A 22,566-nucleotide genomic window follows, 5' to 3' on the forward strand; every position below is an offset into this window, starting at 1 on the left:
GGCACCAACTGTCACCTCAGCACCTGGACCATGACTGCCATGGGGGTTTCCGGAACTTTCTGGGCCCTTCTGGCAGGTCAGGCCCAAGGTGATAAATAGAGGTGACAGGTGAGCGGCCATTTTAGAAGAGGACTGTGTGGCATCAGGAGTAAGGCGCCTGTGTGAGGAGGTGGTTGTGCCTGACAAGGAACAGACAGGCTTAAGGGCCTGCACAAACTTCCAATCCAGGTGACGGCACCCTTAACCTTGTGACCGGGCCCTGAACGCCGTTGGAGATCTGGTGGGCAACGTTATCTTGGGATTCACCTGTGGCCACTTCCAGGAACAAGGAAGGTTCTGGACTCCAATCCAGCGGCCCCAAAGAATCACTGGCACCCTTAAATTGGCCCACCCACCACTTCGATTTCCCTCAGTAAGACCCTACCAGAACTGGTCACCGTCATCGTCCCAATATCGTGGGGGGACTCTTGGCATCCTCCGGAGGTGGTTCGCGGCTTGCAGGAGCTTGTGGTTGGGCTCCCTGTGAGGAGCGGGTGAGCCGTGGCGCCGCTGCCCAGGTGAGGAGAATTGCCTGAGAGAGGAGTGAGACGCGACCGGCTTAGAGGCCGGCATCCTCCTGTCACGTGAGAGGGGCCGTAGCGCCGCCCCTCTCTGCTGCCAGTAACCCCGGAAGGCCGCGCCCCGTCTGACGCTGATGCTGGAAGTATCAGGGCATCCCGCAACGGAGGCTGAATTGACCCGGGACCCGGCCGGCTGGCCAAGTCCCCAAGGAAGTGAGGCCCATAGCGGAAGGAAGCGTCGAGGGAAGGCCAGCGGCAACGAAGGACACCCTCTCTACAAGTAAGCGTTGGGTGATTCATTTCAGTGAGGTGCCTAGTGAGACGTCCTCCGACCCTTCAGCAAGATTTCCCCATTGGGTGTCGTGAGTTCAGACACCTGGAAACGAGATCCTTCAGTTCAGGATTAAGCTACTCGCAGGACGACCAGCACGAACACAGTAAGCAGGGCACTAGTAGCAGAAGGGGGGGCGATAAGGGAGTCCCCAGAGGCCCGTGGGAGTACATCACAGTGGGCAAGAAGTGTCCTAGTATTCCTTGAGTTCTTGGCATATAGTAGAGGGGAAGTGACTGGATTCGACACGAGACTGACTATTGGGGAATACAGTCCTATCACACAGTGTGGGAAGGGATCATCTCCCAGTCAGTGACAGCTGGAGATCGAATTCCCTGTTAATAAAAATGTGAGGGGTTGATCGTCAAGACATAAGCAGAGCTCGGCAGACTGTCTAGAATGGATCACTGAGTTGCAGCCAGTGGAGGTCCAACGTAGCGCCTAGAAGGCGGAAATTGTATAGAATTGGCAGCATAAGAGTCCCGAGGTACAGCTGTGAGGGGAACCCTCAGATCCAATATTTAGAGGGGACTAAATGTTCTTTTGAAATGTGATTGGAAGCACGCCCTGTAGAAATGTAACTAGGTTTCCCGATTCAGGGTGGGAAACGCTTAGAGGGTGTTTCAGAATCTACTGTATGAAATGTGTTGTTTGAATAGAACTGTCATCTTAAATGCAAGTATAATGTTCATTTCTGTCATGTGGAACTGAGAATTCCTGTAAAGTAAGAAAGTTGGAAGAATTCTAGTAAACGTTAAAAATACAATCAGTGTAGTGTCCTTTTTGGAGTGGTGTTGCGCAAGATTGCGGACTGAGGAGGATGCAAACACGAAACGCCAGTTTGAGATGAATGCCTGTTAACTTAAGCCAAGCTACCCCCAGGACACTAGGTCCAACACCCATGATAAAGATAATATTAGCCTTCATAACAGTGGCAAACTCTTCTCTTGTCAAATAACAAATAAGAACGACATTATATTACAGCTGTACAGACCATACTTAGCATATTTGTTCATAGATGACTGCATACCCCTGAAACACCAGACCTTCTCTCTTTCCACCTTAAATGTGCCTGCTCACATCCCTAATGCACCATAAACACCACTACGGTACAAGACTTTGAAAATGCAATTCCAAACTCTCCCCCCACCCAGACCACAATCTTGTCAATATAAATAATCACACTGCTCCCAATGTGTGTGAGCAATCTGTACCTTTCCCTTACACCTTTATATACTTGGGAAACTCCAAAATCACTTTTTGTGGTTATTGAGAACTGGGGAAGTCACTTTCCTGATTTGCTTAACAGACTTAATTGGATCTGTCTGTGCTGCAAAATGGCCTGAGATTTACAGCCTACATAGAGGAACTAGGTGCTGTGAAGCTGCAAACATCAGCATCTCAGACGAAGGAAATGATCAGAGAATCCCAAACCAAGGGAACTGCCAGATAAACTCGAGCTCTGCAGACCTCTTAGTACAGGTCGAAAAGGTTTTGTGAAGCTATGAGAAAGCCCACAATCCTGTATTTGGAATTGAGCAAGGAAGAACTAAGAGTTTTAGAAATGTAGGCTGAAGAAAGGTATGAGTGAGAGGGATATCTTTCGTGTAGTGTGGGGGGATAAGGCTGGACATTGAGCAACAGAATGGGCGAGCAATGTGTGTGGCTTAGAAGCCACACAGCAAGTGTGTTTGACCTAGGCAATATTTCAGGGTTCAAAACTAGTAATTTGGCGTAACACTACATCACTACAAATGTATCACATGGCTTTTGACTCAACAGCATTTTATGAAATCGAAGTACATTTAATAACGCAGATTTCAAGTTGTTTCTTGTAAAGTATGGATAGATTGTCACAACTTGGTTTTATTGTGGTTTTGCGCTTCCCCAATATCCAATTTGTAGGTCTGCAAATCATGGAATGCAAAGAAAAAACAGTAAGAGCTAGATATCTACTCAGGCCTGACATGTAAAAACGTGAGACATCTGCATTGCGTGAACCAGATCAGAGGAAATCACTGTGAGGCCAAATTACATTATGAGAAATAAACGCCATTAGGTAAACTTGCAAGCTTTGAGCCTTAATCCTGCTATTACAAAGTAGAACAAACAAGTACATAAACCATGTAAAATGTTTTGTTAACTTGCCGCGTAAATGTTTTGTTCATTTCCATTGGTATAGATTTTTTTAATGTTCACAGCCCTCCTTTTTAAGCTTTTTTCATGACTTTTAAGAGGGAGCTCCTTCAGGGCTTTTTATGGTAGGATATGTGCTTGTTTAGGGTGCCAATTAGTTTGCTTGTTTAGGCTGCCAATTAGTATGTCCTTTCCCTTGTATAGTGTTCTTTCCAAGAGAGATTATGCTGGTTTTGGATTTCAGACCTAACAACACAGCAGCAAATTAGCAGAGACTGGTGTTTACTGTGTCAAAGAAGGAGGGAAATCTTACAAAAGGAAATTGGAGAAGGGACATGAGGGGCACTGTAGGATTAAGACTCCGGGGACCTGTAAGAAAGGCAACTGTGTAGTAGTCATTTTAGAGGGAGCACTGGCGATGTGGGCACGGGAAGGTGAGGTAGTACCAGACACAGAGAGTTGGTCATTGAGATGGTTGGAGGTATTTGTTGCAAGGAGAGAGTTGATAGCAATTAAAAGTGGGAAATGGTTTGAGAGGGGCATCTAAAACACTAAGTGAGGGTGGACATAAAGATATTTATGATGGACATGTGAAGGGCGCAGAGGGCGTTAATTGGGGGGGGGGCTCCTGAGACATGGAAAGGGCATCTACTCTGCAGATAGTGGTAGCTGCAGGCACTAATAGCGAGTAATTAGTGTTTTGGTACAGGTGGTTTGAGTAGCTAGGGTTTCTGGGAAACACTTAGTGGTAACAGCTGGGAAAAGACAAGAAGAGGGGACACATGTTCAGGGTAACATTATGGGCTTTTAGAAAGGTGGCCTCTGGGACATGGAGTGTTTTTTGCAGCTCTTCAGGAGGCTGCTGGGGGCTGGAGCACAAAGGTTAGATTTTTATAAAACCTAGGGTATGAATCAATTTGGGGTATGCTGTGTTTAACTTTTGACTGCACTTGAACAAGCCTCACAGTGCTAAGTGACCTAGAGGAGAGGTATGCCGACTGGCACTGTGCAGCACACCATAATAACCCTTAACACGCCAGGCTGCGCCCTCGCCAAGCCAGGCCCAACTGGCCCTGTCAGTGGCCAGAGGAGGCTGGACTAGGCCACCTTTTTTGGCTTTAAGGATTGCATTTGATTACTGGCAGACTTAAAGCAAACAGAAGTCACATGCTGTGAACCTTTTGTCTAATGTGATGGGGGTAATTGATAATGAAGTTCTAAATATTGAAGGAAGGTCATAACTTTGACAAAGAGCAGTTAAAGAGGCGTTTACCACCGATCCTATGACTAATGGTTCTGAAAACTAGCCTTATGAAAAATTCTATTGGCGTAACCAATACCAAAGCTGTGGCTAAGTCTAACCTATGTGATTCTAATGTTTCTTTTTTGATTGATATATCCCCTCCTAGGTTGACTGAGTTCCCACCGGCTAAGAAAATGAAAGCTGCCCATTGACCTGCAGGTCAAAAGGAAAATTGATCATATCAGAGAAAGTCCAGGGCAACTGTACCTGTGGGCAATTAGGAAAGGACAAGAACATGTCCCAATAGTGGTCCTTATTAGAGGTGGTTGTTAATTGTAACAGTCTAATGGAGGGGGCTATTTCAGGAATGTCGCATACTGTTCTTAAAAACACTTAAAGGGTTTGAGTCTACAGTGGCGATTCCACCATGGCAACGATCTTAGCCACAATAAGTATCCCGAATCAGTCCGCTGAAAATGGGGCTAGGTGTTTGCCCAAGATAGTACCAAGCGAGCAGCAGAACATGCCCTTAATTAACTCGATGTAGCAAGAGTGCTAAATTGGGGCAATTGAGGGCAGTAAGGCAACCAATTCATTTGTCCTTAGGGGCCCAGTACAAAATGATCCAAGTCCACTGTTTTTACCCCAGGGGTCTGACATCACCTACGGATGATGCCCTGCATCCGAGACTGCCACATGCTTTGCATCTTCCCCCTGAGCAATGTCCTGTCAAAATGATTTTTAACAATGTACTGCATCAGTGGTATACTCACGTTGACTGCGCTCAAGAAGAAGGCGGTGCACTTGTGAACATGAGGGTGGGTGGCTTCAAACAGCTCTATCACGATATTATCATGGTGAGAATAGTAAAGTGGGTAGGTCTTGACCTACGCCATGTTAAGTTGATTGCGTTGTTGCGAACTTTCGGTCTTGATCCATGGTGGGAAGTATATTGGCTACTATCAGCTGTTTAATCTCTAAACCGAGTACTATAACTGCTCTCCCGCCGGGCTACTTATGTAGACTTCCTACTTAGACATGTTCTGGTGTAATTCAAGGGCATGTAATACCAGCGATGAGGCCAAGTACGACTTATAATATTCCAGTAAGCAACCTTTGCTCCTTTGGATTCTCACAATGGCTTGGACAGATTGCCTCAAGACTATGCCAAATCTGTGTCAGGAGCAACTGAACTGATAAACCAGAGCAGGAATTGCAGTCTGCTAGAGATCCCCTTCCCAACATCAATCTACCCACAGAGGAATGAGGATATAGGAGGGCACACTGTTCTAAATTACAATGTGACGAATTTAGTTTTGTTAAATATAGCTGGAATAACTCAAGACTGGTTTATTTTTATTAAGGATTTTATTTGCCTTCGGGTGACATGGGTTACATACAATTTTCATGTAGACGGGTATTCCACTTTCTCTTCACCCGTTTTACCATTGCCTGCAGGACGGGCTGGGGCGTTGGGGGAGCGGAGCTGGCTATTCTGGTAGCAGTCCTATTCCCTGGGTAAACCCCGCAAATTCTCGTCAGATTCCCTATCAGCTGTTGTGGTTAGTTTCCCGAGGGGATTTCCAAGTGGTTGTGATTAATATGCATAACAACTTGTTTGGTTGACAAAGTGCTGAGATTTTTTATACTCTTGATAAAGATTTGGGAAACGACTTAGCAAGTAAAAACAAAGACATTTCAATATTCTGGGTGGGGGATTTTAATGCTCGTTTATGTAAACTGCCATCCATACAGGTATGCAGCCTGATGGATTATGAGGGAGATGTTATGTCACATTTTATTCATAATTATTATGGTGCAGTGTTGAACAACTGTGATATGAAATATAACCTTGTCTGTGCCCAAGATTCTAGTTCCAGACCAAATCAATCACCCAGTGTACTACTACCAAACGGAGCAGGCGGCTTCTTCCAGTTCATTATCAGATTCATCGTATGCTGGCCTGGCCTTTATCAAGGAGGCCTACGCATTCATTTTGTACACATGCAATTTCTCCCCCAGGATCGTACATCACTCCATGCCCTGAAAAAGTTCATTGTATAAGAACGAAACGAGTTGGCTGGGAATTTTTGCTTTTGGATACTTATGAAAATAAAGGATTTACTAAGACATTAAAATAAGACTATATGACTTATTGACAAACAACTTTCCCTTTCTAGTGGTGCACCACTCCAGATTTTTGTGATTAATCTTTGAGATAGATTTTATTGTAATTATTGCACTGACATGAAAGGTGGTACCAAAAAATTAAGTTGTGGTGGTGATGTTCGCAATAGATTATGAACACCATGGACCAAGTTTTATTGTGCCTATATATAATTAAAACTTTTACTGATGTGAGAAAAATATCAGAGTGCCAGAACAAATAAAAAACAAATAGTACATCCCTAGCTGAAAGGAGGGATAATATCTGAAACATATGCTGATTAGCTGCACCTTGATCTGTAATCAACGGGCTATACGCTTACTTTAGTGGTCTTTAAAAAACACGGCATCACGGCGCATTAACAGTAAATGTCGATTATCAGCTACCTTTTCAATCACTCGGTGACAATATCTTTGCCTTTGAACCTGTATAGTGCAACACGGCTTTTCAGCTAAGACTGGGCTTTACAAACACACACACACAAACTAAAGCACACTCATCAATGCTAAGTTTCAACCGCAACAAATCCTTCAGGTAGCCTTCATCAAGACCCCAAATAAGTATCTTTTTCAAATCATCTAATCAAAAAAGGCAATCCTCCTCCAAATTATGGGCTGTGCTCCTATCCAATTAAGCATATATTCAGAAACAAATGCTACAACCTATGGTGTCACTGTTATCTCTGTATCCCCTCAAACTGATCACTCATTTGTAATATCACCTTCATAGGGGACACGGAATTTGTTGTGGTGCGGCTTATTATCACTGTCTGGGACATAAACTCCAAAGAAGATTTTATAGAACTAAAGAATCTCTAAATTAACTTTGGAACTCAGCAACTATTTTAATAGGGTCCATGTCTCAATGACTTTGTAGCATCAAAACAGCACACAATTTTCTCATTGTCGCATCCATGTAAGAAAACATCATTGTTCACTTTGTGGTTCGTGAAGGATACTAAGTTACACCAGCGGTGGTAATAAGATTACAAAGAGGGTACATCAAGCGGACACAGTAGTGGGGTGTGTGGGACCACTTAGGTGTAATTAGCTCTGGAGGACACGTGCCTAGCAGAATTTGGATGGGCTATGGAGACAAAGATTCTGGTCTTTACCGACGGACAATTAGGACAGAGGGAAAACATAAAGGAGGCAATGAGGACTGGCCGTCCAGCACCGGGGTTACCTGGAGAGTGCTACTGGAATGAGTGCCTCATGGGAACAAATGGGGCTGGGTGTGTCTAAAAGAGATATATATTGTGATGCACAGGGCGTGGGTGTCTGGGACACAGGGTGGTGTTACAAGGGAGGTATCAAAGGGGAAATGCAGAGCTCTAATGAAGACAGTGTCAAGGGCTATTGAGAGGAGACAAGTGAAGCTGAGGCGCATTACCTGGGTACTGAGACTGAAGATACATCAGCTAGAAAGCCTGTTACAGCTGGGGCATTTGAGGGGGACATGTGGGTTGGTAGAGGCCGATCGGGGATTACTGGAGGAAACATGGAGGGGGCACAGCTTGGGGCACTGCAAGGTGCTGCTTTGTTGGTGTGTGGTACAAAGAGTACAATTACTAGCAGACCTCTAAGGGGGTCTTAAAAGGGATGGATGTCATTGGGACACAGCGCCTAATAGTACTTCATTCGGGCTTTGGAATTACAGAACAGGGAGACAATATATGGAACAATTTAGTATGGAGGTTAGTTACAAAAGGATTAATACATTAGAGACACATAGGAAACAAGCATTTGCAATGCAATAGGTCTCGCATTTATAAGAGTTTGAGCTATTGGCATTGTAAAATTACAATGCCTTTTATTTATGTTTTGGTTTTAAAACAAATAAAAGGCATTGTCATTTTCAATGTCAGTAGCATAAACTCGCATAAAAGCAGTGTGTGGAGTGCAGCAGTGTGCGGCGTGCAGCAGTGTGAGGCGTGCAGCAGTGTGCGACATGCAGCAGTGTGCGGCGTGCAGCAGTGTGCGGCGTGCAGCAGTGTGCGGCGTGTAGCAGTGTGAGGCATGCAGCACTGTGACGTGCAGCGGCGTGCAGCAGTGTGCTGCATGCAGCAGTGTGCGGCGTGCAGCAGTGTTTCGTGTAGCAGTGTGAGGCATGCAGCACTGTGGCGTGCAGCGGCGTGCAGCAGTGTGCTGCGTGCAGCAGTGTCGTGCAGCATGCAGCAGTGAGTAATGCAGCAGTGTGCAGCAGTGTGTGGCATGCAGCAGTGTGCCGGTTGCATCAGTGTGGGGTGTGCAGCAGTGTGTGGCGTGCAGCAATGTTTCGTGTAGCAGTGTGCGGCGTGCAGCAGTGTGCGGCGTGCAGCAGTGTGCGGCGTGCAGCAGTGTGCGGCGTGCAGCAGTGTGCGGCGTGCAGCAGTGTGTGGCAGTGTGTGGCATGCAGCAGTGTGAGGCGTGCAGCAGTGTGTGGCGTGCAGCGGCATGCAGCAGTGTGTGGCGTGCAGCAGTGTGAGGCGTGCAGCAGTGTGAGGCGTGCAGCAGTGTGAGGCGTGCAGCAGTGTGTGGCGTGCAGCAGTGTGAGGCGTGCAGCAGAGACACGTGGAGTCTGAGGAGAGACACGTGGAGGGTGAGGAGAGACACGTGTGGAGGGTGAGGAGAGACACGTGTGGAGGGTGAGGAGAGACACGTGTGGAGGGGACACATGTGGAGCGTGAGGAGGAGACACCTGTGGAGGGTGAGGAGGAGACACCTGTGGAGGGTGAGGAGGAGACACCTTTGGAGAGTGAGGAGGAGACACATGTGGTGGGTGAGGCGGAGGGTGAGGAGACACGTGTGGAGGGTGAGGAGATTCACGTGTGAAGGGTGTAGAGAGACACGTGTGGAGGGTGAGGAGAGACGTGGAGGGTGAGGAGAGACACGTGTGGAGGGTGAGGAGAGACACGTGTGGAGGGTGAGGAGAGACACATGTGGAGCGTGAGGAGGAGACACCTGTGGAGGGTGAGGAGGAGACACCTGTGGAGGGTGAGGAGGAGACACCTGTGGAGGGTGAGGAGGAGACACCTGTGGAGGGTGAGGAGGAGACACCTGTGGAGAGTGAGGAGGAGACACATGTGAAGGGTGAGGCGGAGGGTGAGGAGACACGTGTGGAGGGTGAGGAGATTCACGTGTGAAGGGTGTGGAGAGACACGTGTGGAGGGTGAGGAGAGACGTGGAGGGTGAGGAGAGACACGTGTGGAGGGTGAGGAGAGACACGTGTGGAGGGTGAGGAGAGACACGTGGAGGGTGAGGAGAGACAAGTGGAGGGTGAGGAGACACGTGGAGGGTGAGGAGAGACACGTGGAGGGTGAGGAGAGACACGTGGAGGGTGAGGAGAGACACGTGTGGAGGGTGAGGAGAGACACGTGTGGAGGGTGAGGTGGAGGGTGAGGAGAGACACGTGTGGAGGGTGAGGTGGAGGGTGAGGAGAGAGACGTGTGGAGGGTGAGGATAGACATGTGGAGGGTGAGGAGAGACGTGTGGAGGGTGAGCAGAGACACGTGTGGAGGGTGAGAAGAGACACGTGTGGAGGGTGAGGAGAGACACGTGTGGAGGGTGAGGAGAGACACGTGTGGAGGGTGAGGAGAGACACGTGTGGAGGGTGAGGAGAGACGTGTGGAGGGTGAGGAGAGACACGTGGAGGGTGAGGAGAGACACGTGTGGAGGGTGAGGAGAGACACGTGTGGAGGGTGAGGAGAGACACGTGTGGAGGGTGAGGAGAGACACGTGGAGGGTGAGGTGGAGGGTGAGGAGAAACAGAGTTGGAGGGTGAGGAGAGACGGAGTTGGAGGGTGAGGAGAGACGGAGGTGGAGGGTGAGGAGAGACGGAGGTGGAGGGTGAGGAGAGACGGAGGTGGAGGGTGAGGAGAGACGGAGGTGGAGAGTGAGGAGAGACGGAGGGTGAGGAGAGACCGAGGTGGAGGGTAAGGAGAGACCGAGGTGGAGGGTAAGGAGAGACCGAGTTGGAAGGGAATCAGAAGTGGAGGAGAGAGATAGGTGGAGGGTGAGGAGAGACAGTGGTGGAGTGGGGGGGAGGGGAGGATATCACTTTTACTTCCTCTCCTAGTGTAAGGTAACGCCCCCACCCCACAGGCCCTGCCGGGGCCGAGAGCAGATCACTGTTCGCATCAGCCGTCACCCGAGACCGCTCCGTACTTGTTGGTAAATAGAGATTCTCTATCTGTTGATAATGGGATTCACTTGGGGGGCTGACTTACCTCCTTCACCCCCAGGGCCAACACTGAGAAGGCATCAGAGACCTGGTGCTGCCTATGCTGCAGTACTGCGAGAGAGAGGGATGTGGGGGCGGGCAGAGGAAGAGGAGTGGGGTTAGAGAAGGGACAGGTGAGGAGAGAAAGAGGAGAGAAGGGACAGAGACAAAAAAGGAGCAAAAAAAGAATTAGAGAGAGTAAAGAGGAGAGTTGGGCAAAATGAAAACATTACGAGAGAACATGTAGCAAAGAGGTGGAGAGAGAAGATGGGAGAGAGTACGGACGCAGCCAAGAGATAGGGCAGAGACAAAAAGAATCGAAACAATACAAAAGTATTTTCCAAACTCGTAAATAACCACAGGCCAAACAACTGATCTGCAATGAAGCATCCAAATCCGGTATATCATGACGTTAACCATGCAATAAAAAATAAATTAAAAAAAAATAAAAAAACACCCAAAAACACGTATACACCATGTTGACCCTTTTCCATGCAACGTATTCTAAAACGCCATTCTCATTCATACATTCACAGCAAACCTGTTGACAAGAGTGACAGAAAATGTGGTATTAGTGTTACATTTTTGTTTACATCCATACCCGCTCACTTATGCAATTAAAGGATTCATGACCACACGGTTAAACAAAACATACTGATTGGCCTTGCCGTGAAGGAGAAACACGTGTTGACACACACTCCCGATCTGTGAAACGTTCACCCCACTTTCTCGAAATTGAAACCAGTGCATGTGTCCGACGAACTTCCTGCCGCTTATCTGAATGCACCAGTGGCAGAAGATAGTCACCATCTTGCAACAACACAATTAAAGGGAGGCATGTCTGTCTCTCCCCACCGCCACATGTCTCTGAGTCTTACTGTCTCATGCGAGATCTCCCTCTAGGAGACAGCTGACACCGACTCTTCCCCTGAGACAGTACGGGAAATGCGTGTGTGTGTCTATATGTATATATCTGTGTGTGTATGCATGTGTGTGTTGGTGTGCAAGTACGGGTGTGTCATTGTGTTCATTTGTCTTCATGGATGTGTACACATATGTTTGTGTGTATACCTATGTCTGTGTATGCATGTTTGTGTGTATGTATATGTGTTTGAGTATGTTGGTGTGCGTGCTTGTTTATATGTGTATGTGGGGTTGGTGTGTTGGTGTGCATGTATATGCATATGTTTATGCATGTCTGTGTGTGTTTGTATATGTTCATATGTGTGTGTAAATGCATGTGTGCGTTTGTGTGCATAGTTGTGTATGCATGTGATCAGATGGAAGAGTGCACTTGAGGGCAAAGAGGAAAACATACAGGGAAGAGTATGTGAGGGCAGAGAGAAAAATAGAGAGGGAAAAGAACGTGAGGGCAGAGAGAAAAATACAGAGGGAAGAGTCCATGTGAGGGAGGAGAGAAAAATAGAGAGGGAAGAGCTCATGTGAGAGCAAAGCGAAAAATACAGAGGGTAGGGCGCATGTTAGACCGGAGATAAAAACCTAGAGGGAAGAGAGCATGTGAGAGCAGAGAGAAAAATATAGAGAGAAGACCACATGCGAGGGCAGCGAAAAAAATACAGAGCGAAGAGCACATGTGAGAGCATAGAGAAAAAATGCAGAGGGAAGAGTACATGTGAGGGAAGAGAGACAAATACAGAGGGAATAGCATGTGTGAGGAAAGAGAGAAAAATGGAGAGGGAAAAGCACATGTGAGGGCAGAGTGAAAATACAGAGGGAATAGCACATGTGAGACCAGAGAGAAAAACATAGAGTGAAGAGCATATGTGAGGACAAAGAGAACAAGTACAGGCTATGCCAAGCGGAAGTGATCGCGTTTGCGATCAAACATCAAAGCGGCGAAAGTGAAAGTAATCGAGCAGAGCATCAAAGGGCTGGGTGAGAAGGGAGGGGGGAATGCAAGGGTCAAAGCGGCTAAAGTGAAAGCAATCAAGCAGAGCATGAAAGGGCTGGGTGAGAAGGGAGGGGGGAATGCAAGGAGCAGCTGTGCACGTGCACACCATCGTGCACTTAAGCCCTAGGCCAGCAGAACCATGTGGGTAGCACTTTTGAAAGCCCACTTACAAAATGTCTCAAAGAGACAGCTTTCGCTGTCTCAGCGAGACCTAAAAACTGGGGCACCTAGAGACAGCAGTTGAGAACTTGGGTACTTCCAAAATACTAATGGAGCTCGAGTCACCTTGGGGCACATGTGGCTAGTGTTGACTAAGGAATTAGTACAATCCCGGTAGTTGGAAGACGGTATCTGAGCGTTACTTCTCGCCCTTCATTTCATCCGACTTTACTTTCCTACAATTACTATAACAGCGCATTTACAGTGTTACACCACTGCTTTGCACAAAGTTTCAGGAAAACAACTTTTAAAGTAAATACAAATGTGTATTAGTGTTAACCCCTTCGCCGCGGCGGGAATTCCGCCGCGGCGCTGGGGGGTGCGGGGGGGCAGCGCGGTGGCGCTGTGCTCATGACGGAGCCGCTCCGTCATGAGCCACGGTTGAGCTGTGCTCATGACGGAACGGTTCCGTCATGACTCCGCCCAGTTGCGTTGTCCCCCCGCACAGGCGGGGAAACAGCGCCGCGTGGGCGGAGCGGCCGCCAACGGTCGTGGCATGACGGAACCGTTCCGTCATGAGCACACGGCAACCATGGCTCATGACGGAACGGTTCCGTCATGAGCGGGGAAGGGGTTAAAATAAATCAACAATAAACTATCTACAATTAGTTGATTTATAATTCATGGGATTCTGTAATCCCTGTATAAAATGCAGTCTCTAATTTCTTTATAATCGGTGACTTGTGGCGCACCAAGTTGCCGATTATAAAGAAAAGACGTCAAAATTTGACTATTATAAGTTATTACTATGCCTTTCTGCCAGCAGCGAAGTGAAAGGCAGGTCAGGTCACGGAGCATAAGTTTAGTAGCTGTTTAAAGCAACAACTGGAACGTTGCTTTTCTTTCTTCTGCTCTATTTTAATAGCTTACCATGACAAGCAGATAGAATATTAATATTTTTTGCACTCTTTAGATAAAGACAAGCTAGAATATTTCTGCATGTTTCTACACATTCTGAGCTAGGCAGCCTTAAAAAAACAACTAAAAAATACGGACTTGTATTGAACTGTTTTTAATATCGGTTTGCAACAAATATCTAACAGGTTTTGATGTGTTTAATTTTCCACTAGAGGTTTTATTTTTATTCTTCATGTTTGCAAACATGCTCGCTCTTTCACATGAAGGAGCTACCCACCAAGGTTTTAAGTGGTTTGTGGGAAAGGTAATGGTGTGACCATGTATTATATGGGATAAAGTACCTCCTGGCGTACATGATAAGGAAATTGCAAGCCACCTCGGAGTTCCATAAACTTGAGCCTTGTTCCTCTATATGGTTATGGAACCCCTCAGTGACTTGCAATATCCTTATAATGTACTGCAGCGGGTACTTTATCCCTAATATATTGATGCATATTTGAAATATATTGTCATATCATTAATTTCATTATATTCACTTTACAATAAATCAATAAAGTTTATAGTTACATTTACACTTGTTTAATAGGTTAGGTGTAGCATTACAGTTAGAAAAAAGTGCATTGTTATTAATTTAATTAAATGTATTGTTACCGTAAGCATTAATTAAAAGCAATAGAATTAATGTAATTGAAGTGAAATTATTTAAATGGAATGAGTTACATGGTTTAAACTACCATTAGGATTACAATAAGGTTATTAATTATTTTAAAGTAATGACAGATTACAGATAGGTTTAGAGTTGATATTAGTATTATATATGTACTAAAAAAAGTATCTTGGTTTAATTTCTTTTAGAGTGGGGAATTAGATGTAGCGTTAGGATAAAGCAACTTCATTTTGTAATTAAATAAGAAAATGGCAATTAATTTAGGGTAGGGGTTGAGGTTAAAATTGATGAAATCTGATTAACTCAAATGTAAGATATATAGTTAAAGAAATGTTTAACATATTGGTCAGATTTAGGGAAACGAGTAGGAATTGAAGTACAGGCAGAATAAAAAAAGTGGGTGGAGTAAAAGAAATTGCAGCATTTTGGATGCATGGGAGAACCAACAGTAGGTTAAAGGAAAGGTGGTGAATAAAGGCATGGGAAAGTAAAGATGTACAAAAGTGAAGACAACAGACATAAAGGCAAACAACAAAGAAGGTGGTAGAGTGAGAGAATGCCTTTGGATATTGAGAAGGACTACTGGGGGGTATTAACAGGGCACATTCAGGGCACAAGTGAAGTAAATATTGGGTGGGGCTTGGAGAAAGCAATAGGAAATGGGGGGTGACAATGTTTAGCTGTACTTCTAGGCAGTGAAGGGGGCACATCTCCTGGGGGCACTATGAGGGCACAGTTTAGGCTGGGGCACTTTTATGTCTTACTGGGACAGGGCATTAAGAACACAGTGCAGTCATAGGTCATGGGATGGGCACTGTGGTAACCAAGGGGGAAGTGGCTCGGCATTGGTTGGTGGCAGGAGGCACATGGGGTACAAAGAGAGGAGGCACTGGATTGCAGGGGAGGTTGAGAGTGGTCTTGTGGGATAGAGGCAAACCAGATATGAGGATACTTAAAAGAACAATTGTAGCAGGGTTAAATACCTGTGGGAGTGGACTTTTGGCAGATAACAACTCGGGAAGGGATAAGAGAAGGCAATTGTTACTTGAAGGCAAAAGAAACACAACGGGCATCTGGGCTGCTGCATTTAGGGATCATCCTAATGGGTAACCTCAAGTACTGTGCAGCTTTGGGTGGGGGTCTGAGGGACAAAAGAAGAGGGTGTTCATAGGGACAAATGGTTGTGGGCTACATAGCAGTGAGTTAATGTATGAATGGAGTACAGAGTAAGCATTGCATTAGACTAACTGGGCAGACTCAGATGAAGTGGCAATCTGAGTGTCCCTTTAACTGGCTATCACACCATTACCATTGATAAAAGGCCTGTTGGTCCTGGGCCCTTACAAAGACTAGGGACTTCTGTGACCACTTCTGGCTTCTCCAAGGTTAACCAGAAAATATATTCTAGACATTTTTGGGGGATCCAGTGAACTTTGAGTGGGGGGGCTTTCAGTGAGGGTTTTATATTTGCTGTGGACAATTTTTGGAAGGCTCTTCACCACCAGTGGTGAGCCTGCAGGGCTATCCGACTTGAACAAAGGGTGTCCAGAAAATTAGACCAAGAAACAGACATATTATGGTAAAGTAGGCTATATTATGTCCGTATCCCTTGTCCCAATGACTGAGACTGGTGAACAAATGTCTAGAGTAACTAAGTCCTTTGGGATGGCAGAAACGATTGTGAAACTCCAGTTTATTGGTTTACATTGGCCATAAGAATCAATAAAGGTTTATCTTGTCTTTCAGTTGAGAATCAAAAACATGTTTGGACTGCTAAGATTTCCAGTTATTTGAGTATAGTCTATTTGTAGCTGCCCTCTATCACTTAGATGTAAATGAACACAAATGCATTTTCTAATAGCTCTGCATAAACACAGAGTTCATTGCTGGAGTACTATTGTCTGAAAGACTGTTTTCTGGAGTCCCAATTGTAAACCTGGCTGTTAAGATCCACTGTAAACAAGAGCTGAAAAAAGCAAGAGGTGTGGCATTTTGAGGACTGTACAGTCCAGAAGAGGCTACAGTCAAGCAGCAGAATATTCCCATTGACTAGCCAGAAGCTTCATCAGCAGCAGAACAAGAAGTAATTCCTTGTAAGCTCTAGCCACAGACAAGCAGGGGCTCCTGACACCTCTCACCAAAGGGCACAGGCAATCCCCAGTAGCTCAGTGTAGGGCTGGGGGGAGTAGGAGCATACCAGTGAAGTTGACGCAAGCACAGTACTAACATGGGAGCAGTTTTAAGCTTGGCTGGAAGTTGTGGATATCCACTAGTACTACATCCATTGAAACATAAAACGGGCTAACATGTTGTGGATGCAAAGCAGTATTACAAAGAAATTTGAATATCAATTATTTTAACATAACTCCCTTGTAACACCTTATTACAGGATATCCGGTCCTGTCAACAGGCATCAACTTCTTCTTTTTAGGCCTGGTCTTTCTGTCTCACCTGTTTTTCATAACAATCGTACACAGTATACATATACAAAAAAGTTCCTTGGTCAGCATCCTTAATCCAAATTGTCTGGTAAATTGTTATCGACTTTTTACTTCAGCATAACACAGCAAACATCATAGGGCAATGGGTCATCTTATTTTACCCATTGGCTCACTTCACTTTCAGTAACAGCACAAAGCCTGAATGCACTGTTCACATCCACCTAAAAATAGTTCCTTTCCTTGCAGTTGGAGAGTAGGTCGAACATGTGCTTTTTATTCTATTTATTTTTTATGTTTACATTAGAAAATGGCTATTTTTTACCCCGCAATTCAGATGCCCTATTAGATGGTGATTTTTTTTTCTTCTGCTTTTTCCATTGAGCCTACCAGATACCATGAGCTGTCTGGTTGCGAAAGACATACTGTGGACTTATGAAGAACATACAGGAGCTTGCAGCCCACCCACAGCTTACTTTTGGTTGGCTTTACAGATACTTTTATTTGCTGGCTTTTTATTTGAAGGCTTTCCTTGTTTCAGCCTGTCCATCTTGAATTTGTCTCGCCAATGGAGACTAGCCTCTCTACCATCCCTTTGATTGGCTGGCTGTTACGCTTCCTCTGTTCTCTTTTAGAGAACTTCTTTTCTCTTTTTAGGTCTCGCTAGCGTAGGCTGCGCACATGCGCAGTCTCGCTGGCGAGATTTAATGTTTTGGGGATTTTTCAGTAAAGGGCTTTAAGCCCCGCCCCTCTTTCCCATTGGCCAGTGTCACCGTTTATGCTAAACGGCGGCCAGCCATTGGGAAAGAGCTGTTGGTGACTTTTCACTCGGCTTTTTCTGCCGTCCAACTTGGACGGCCCTGCCTGCTTTCTTTCTGAAGTAAAAGGTTTCTTATCTTTATGGGGCCAAACACATGGCCCCATACAGAGCAGAAGGAAAGCAGGCCGTCCAAGTGAGATGACAGAAAAAGCGAAAAGTCAACGTCAACCGCGGCTGCCTGGCGAGCGCTTACAGACTTGTTTACTTTACTCGAAAAGGGCAGCTTCTCTTCGCAGAATGCAGCATGGCAACAGAAATCTCAAGGTGTTTATACAAAGCAATCCATAGCGGCTTTTACTGTCCAAGCTAGATGAAAAAAAGTACGCACAGCTGCAGTCCATTTTGTAAGAGAACCTGCGAGCATTTGTGGTACATAGTAAAGGGCAGAAAAAAACAAGCCAAGCATGTGGCGCAATGGTCAGAGCTGCCGACCTTGCAGTTGGGGAACCAGGTTCGAATCTCAGCGTTGCTCTTAACATGCTGTGATTTTGGGCAAATCGTTTAATCTCCGCGTGCATACCAAAAATGAACGTGTCCTTGTGTAAAGTAACTGGTGCTAATCTAAAGCGCTCCAATACCTCCGGGACGAGTTTGCGCCATATTAAATTAAAGTGCAAACAAAAACAATACTGCAATTAGTCCTGGCAATGCACATGGTTGTGCACAATGTTTTGCAACCACACCTCCTGCCACAAAGCATGGCATGGATTCACACTGTGAAGGCAGGGGGTAACTGCGGAGCTCGCTCTCTCTCTGCCTGTACCGACTTGGAAGGAGCTGACAGCGGTCCTACCGACTGATTTATGCTGCCTCCCATCTCCCATTCATAATGTGTAATTCTTTGTTGTGGCTGCTTACTATAAGGGGCATTATCTGCTCTGTTTCTTTAAGGAACAGGGATCTCAGTGCCGACACACTGCAAATTCAGATGCTGAGAGGAACGTCTGCTGTCGCAGGCAGGTCACTGTCTCGTCATTGACTTTAGTGCGCCATTACTGCCCCATTCATAGCATGGGGGTGGGGGGTACGTCACTGCTCACAGCCCCACTCCGCTGTGAAGGATTAGTGAATCTTTTGCTACACAAATGCAGCTCGCAGCAGAACGGAAAGTTCTGCACAGCTAGCTCCCATGATCCCTCCTGCTGACATCGTTCACAGGAGAGGGGAAATTACCAACGGTTGGGCGAATAGACCTGGATCAGTATCAAATAGATTCACCCCGCTGTCTGATGTAGCAGTAATGGACGAACTGGACTGACTGGGCCCAGGTGTGAGTATGACGAATGTCATAACACCAGAGAGCTCATCGTTGATCAATGCTGATGGCTCGATAGGAGATCCAATTACAACCATTATGCACCACAAGGTTGTTCTGCGAGAAATAGGGGAGAATGGTAAGGTATTAGTCGTAAGTAGGCCAGTAGTGAATTCACCATTAAGGCAGGTTAATTTAGATAGTAGAGTGGAAGACCCAGCATCTAAAAAGCTCAGAGTGGTCTCGTGGAATGTTGCAGGGATTTCAGCCAAATTAAAAAATAAGGAATGGCTAGATTTTAGTAGACAATTCCACATTATCTGCCTTCAGGAAACGTGGGAAACTGATAGTAGTGTTTCACACTTAGAGGGATACAAAATGTTCTTTGTCCCTGCTCGAAAAACAACAATGGGTCGAGCCAAGGGCGGTCTAATAACCTATGTGTCGCTGTCTATACAAGGGTCCTGGGAGGACTTGGGCTGGAGTTCGGACAACATTCAAGGCATTAGGTATTACAAGAAGGGCCTAAAATTCATCCTGATAAATTTCTACAATGCGGGCCAATCGATGCAGAGGTTGTACGAGCTTAATGAAAAATTGGCAGGTATACAAGAATTAGAAGACAGACGCCCCCAGTTGATTTTATTGGGCGACTTTAATTGCCATCAATGTCCATATTTGAGATGGGGCGGGGGAAAATGGGATTCCTGCCCATCTACAAAGGACTGGCACTTAGAGCACACCAGAGAAGGTGGTGAACTAAGTAAGATCCTGGGCATTTATGACCTAACCTCCACGATGGATTTAATCCAGGTCGGGTAGTCTAACATAATTAATCCTTCTTTTAAGGGTAGGGGTAAGGACACAATTATTGACTTTATTTTTGTTTCATACGCACTTAAATGTAGGGTTATAGATTTTAGTATAAAGATTAGTGTTTTTAGTGATCACAACCCTTTAGTATTGTCCTTGAGGGATGCTGATCAACTTATCCAGCCAGGGAATATGATGACTAGGGGCGTATTGTAAGCAGTAGACCAGGGCAGGCGAATAAGATGGAGTGATGTAGACGGGGAAGCGTTTTATAGAAAGCTTATTAGAATCTCGGAAAGTGGGATATGGAAGTGCCTAGATCAGGCAGTGGAGGGTAGAGAATTGATTAGTGCCTTTGAGAGCACGGCAATGGACATTGATAGGCTATTGAGGGGCAAAACAATGCCCATGTCCAACCTATCCCCAAAATGGTTTGACAAAGCTTGCTCTAGGGCTCAAAAGGACCTGAAGTTGGCACTTAAAATGGTCCCCAAGGACAGGAGTAGGATTGCGGAATGCAGGGCCCAATAAAAATCTGCCACAAAACAGAGGAAATCTACCCTTCAACGTGAGGCATGGGAGACTTGAGGGAGGCAGCCGAGCGTAGGGATATGACTAGATTTTGGAAGGTGATTAATGATCCCTGTTTTCAGGCACCGAATAACGTGAAGGTGGCCTGTCACATCTTGCCTGAAGCTTGGGTATTACATTTCAAGAACCTGTATAACCATGGCAGCCCTGTTGATCGACAAATACCAGATGTTGGTATTTTACCTAGTACATGGATGCGTTTTGCGGTGGGTGAGATTAAGGAAGGAATACACGCCCTGACACGAAACAAGGCGCCAGGTCCAGATGGGATTCCACCAGATCTATTTAAATCTCAGGTTGATCTATGGGCTCCTATACTCACCAGAGTTTTTAATACTGCAGCGGAAATAGGAATACCCAGGTCATGGTCAAAGGCTAGTATTGTACCTTTGTTTAAAAAGGGTAACAGGAGCGACCCCCAATGTTATCGCCCGATTTCGTTAATAGATGTGACAGTGAAAGTACTAGGTAAGGTCATTCTAAACCGTCTGATGGCTTGGGCTGAGGAAAATGAGATTATTACTGCCTCTGAGTATGGTTTTAGAAATGGCCATTCCACAACGGACCAGTGCCTTAATCTCTACCACCTGGTGGCCAAGTACACCTTGGCAGGCGAGGGGACGGTCTTCCTGGCCTTTATGGACCTGACTGCGGCTTTTGACCGGGTAAACCGCGAGAAGCTGTGGGAAATTTTAGGGCTCCTTGGTGTTGATTCAGGACTGATATATATCCTAAAAATGTTACACCTGAACACAACCGCACAGGTCAGATATAGCAACGAGGGGAATCTTACTGAACATTTTTCGTGTACCAGGGGTGTAAGACAAGGTTGCATTTTGGCGCCTTTTTTATTTACGCTATATATAAATGGTTTAGACAAAGCTCTTATAGAGCTGGGTGTAGACTGCCCACGAGTAGGTAAGAGAAGTATACCTGTTCTCTTATATGCGGACGATGCGGTCCTTTTGTCCCGTACAGGAAGGGGACTTCAGTCTCTCATTGATGGTTTTGGCAGGTTCATGGCGGATCTAGATTTATCTCCCAATCTTACCAAATCATATATAATGGAAACAGGGAAAAGACCGACAAAGAACTTTATTTTTAAAATTGGGGCTCACAAATTAGAAAAGGTTGAGGCTTTTAATTATTTAGGGATAATATTCGATAAACACCTCAGTTTTAAAACACTAATCTCAGACAAATGTAGTCAACAAACGAGTACGATGGGTTCAATAATGAATCGCGCTACGAGATTAGGTTGTTGGTCACCAAACGAAATTCTGCATTTGTATAATTCGATATGCTGTGCTAAAACCCTGTATGGGAGTGAGGTATGGGGCTTCAGAAACACCTCTTTGATACAAATGGAGGAAAACAAGTTCCTCAGAAGGATTCTGCAAGTGCCTCAAAGCACGCCTGCTCATATCGTCCACGAGGAGTTAGGCATTCTTATTTTAGCGATAGGTTAAGTCTTAAACCAATCATGTGTTGGATCAAAATCTGGACCAACCCCGAGGCTAGCCTAAGTAGACAAATACTCGAGGACTGTATTAATCGAGACAAAGGTTATCGGATACCCTGGATGAAATATGTAAAGGACACCCTGAAATGGTTGGGATTCGCAAACTATTTTGATGAGCCCATGACACTGACGCCCCGAGTTAAGGGGGTCATAAAGTCCGAATGCCTTCGGCGCTTAGCTTGTGCAAGGGAAGACAGTGAATTATTGAAAGTTTCAGTGAGAGGCCACATATTAACGAAGTCATCATCAGGCTTAGAACCCTACCTGGCGTACATCTATAACAAAAATGATAGATTTTTAATGACTAGATTCAGATTGGATCTTTTGCATCATATATTATCTGTTCCCGCAGGGTACACAAGAGATGTTGAAACAAAGGGTCCTTGCGGCTGCGATCTGGGATCTCCGCAGGATACCCTACATTTTGTCTTTTTTTGCCCCTTTTACGTGTACCCGAGGGTATTATTTTTAAAAACCATTTTAAGAAAGAATAAATTTACCCAGGTTAGCGTGGCACTCTTGTTTTTGAAACTTTCTTCTGACCCCCTCACGTTGTTCTGTACCGTGAATTTTTTAAGATTAGCCGCAAAATTAAGGAAGACCAGAAATGAGGTGTAGACACCTTTGACTTAGAGGGTAGGGATGGTCGGGCCTCATAAATGTAGTTGTTTTTATGTAGTTTCTAGGTTTCTTTTTTCCTTAACATTGACCTAGCCAAGGACTCAACCAAATTATGTATGGACTGGCACATTTTTTTTAATAGGGCGTGTCATGATGTTTACAAAGATTTGGTCCATGTTGTAGCACTCTGTTTTAAATTGGCTATAGTCCTGC

The 22,566-nt window shown here is 45.5% G+C and overlaps 1 protein-coding gene across 2 annotated transcripts in view; it reads right to left on the reverse strand.

The window, feature by feature from the left end:
• XAF1 (XIAP associated factor 1) overlaps nt 1-22,566 on the reverse strand; it is a 211,413-nt gene that overhangs the window by 175,668 nt on the left and 13,179 nt on the right. Inside the window, exon 1 of one of the 2 annotated variants that reach the window (XM_085639974.1) lies at nt 10,645-10,710. The exons of the other annotated variant lie outside the window; for it this stretch is intronic. The gene's annotated coding sequence lies outside the window, so the exon portion shown is untranslated. Of the gene's footprint in view, nt 1-10,644; nt 10,711-22,566 lie in introns of those variants that run through there. 2 annotated transcript variants of the gene reach the window in all.

This window comes from Triturus cristatus, chromosome 12 (genome assembly GCF_964204655.1).
Source record: "Triturus cristatus chromosome 12, aTriCri1.1, whole genome shotgun sequence".
NCBI lineage: Eukaryota > Metazoa > Chordata > Amphibia > Caudata > Salamandridae > Triturus > Triturus cristatus.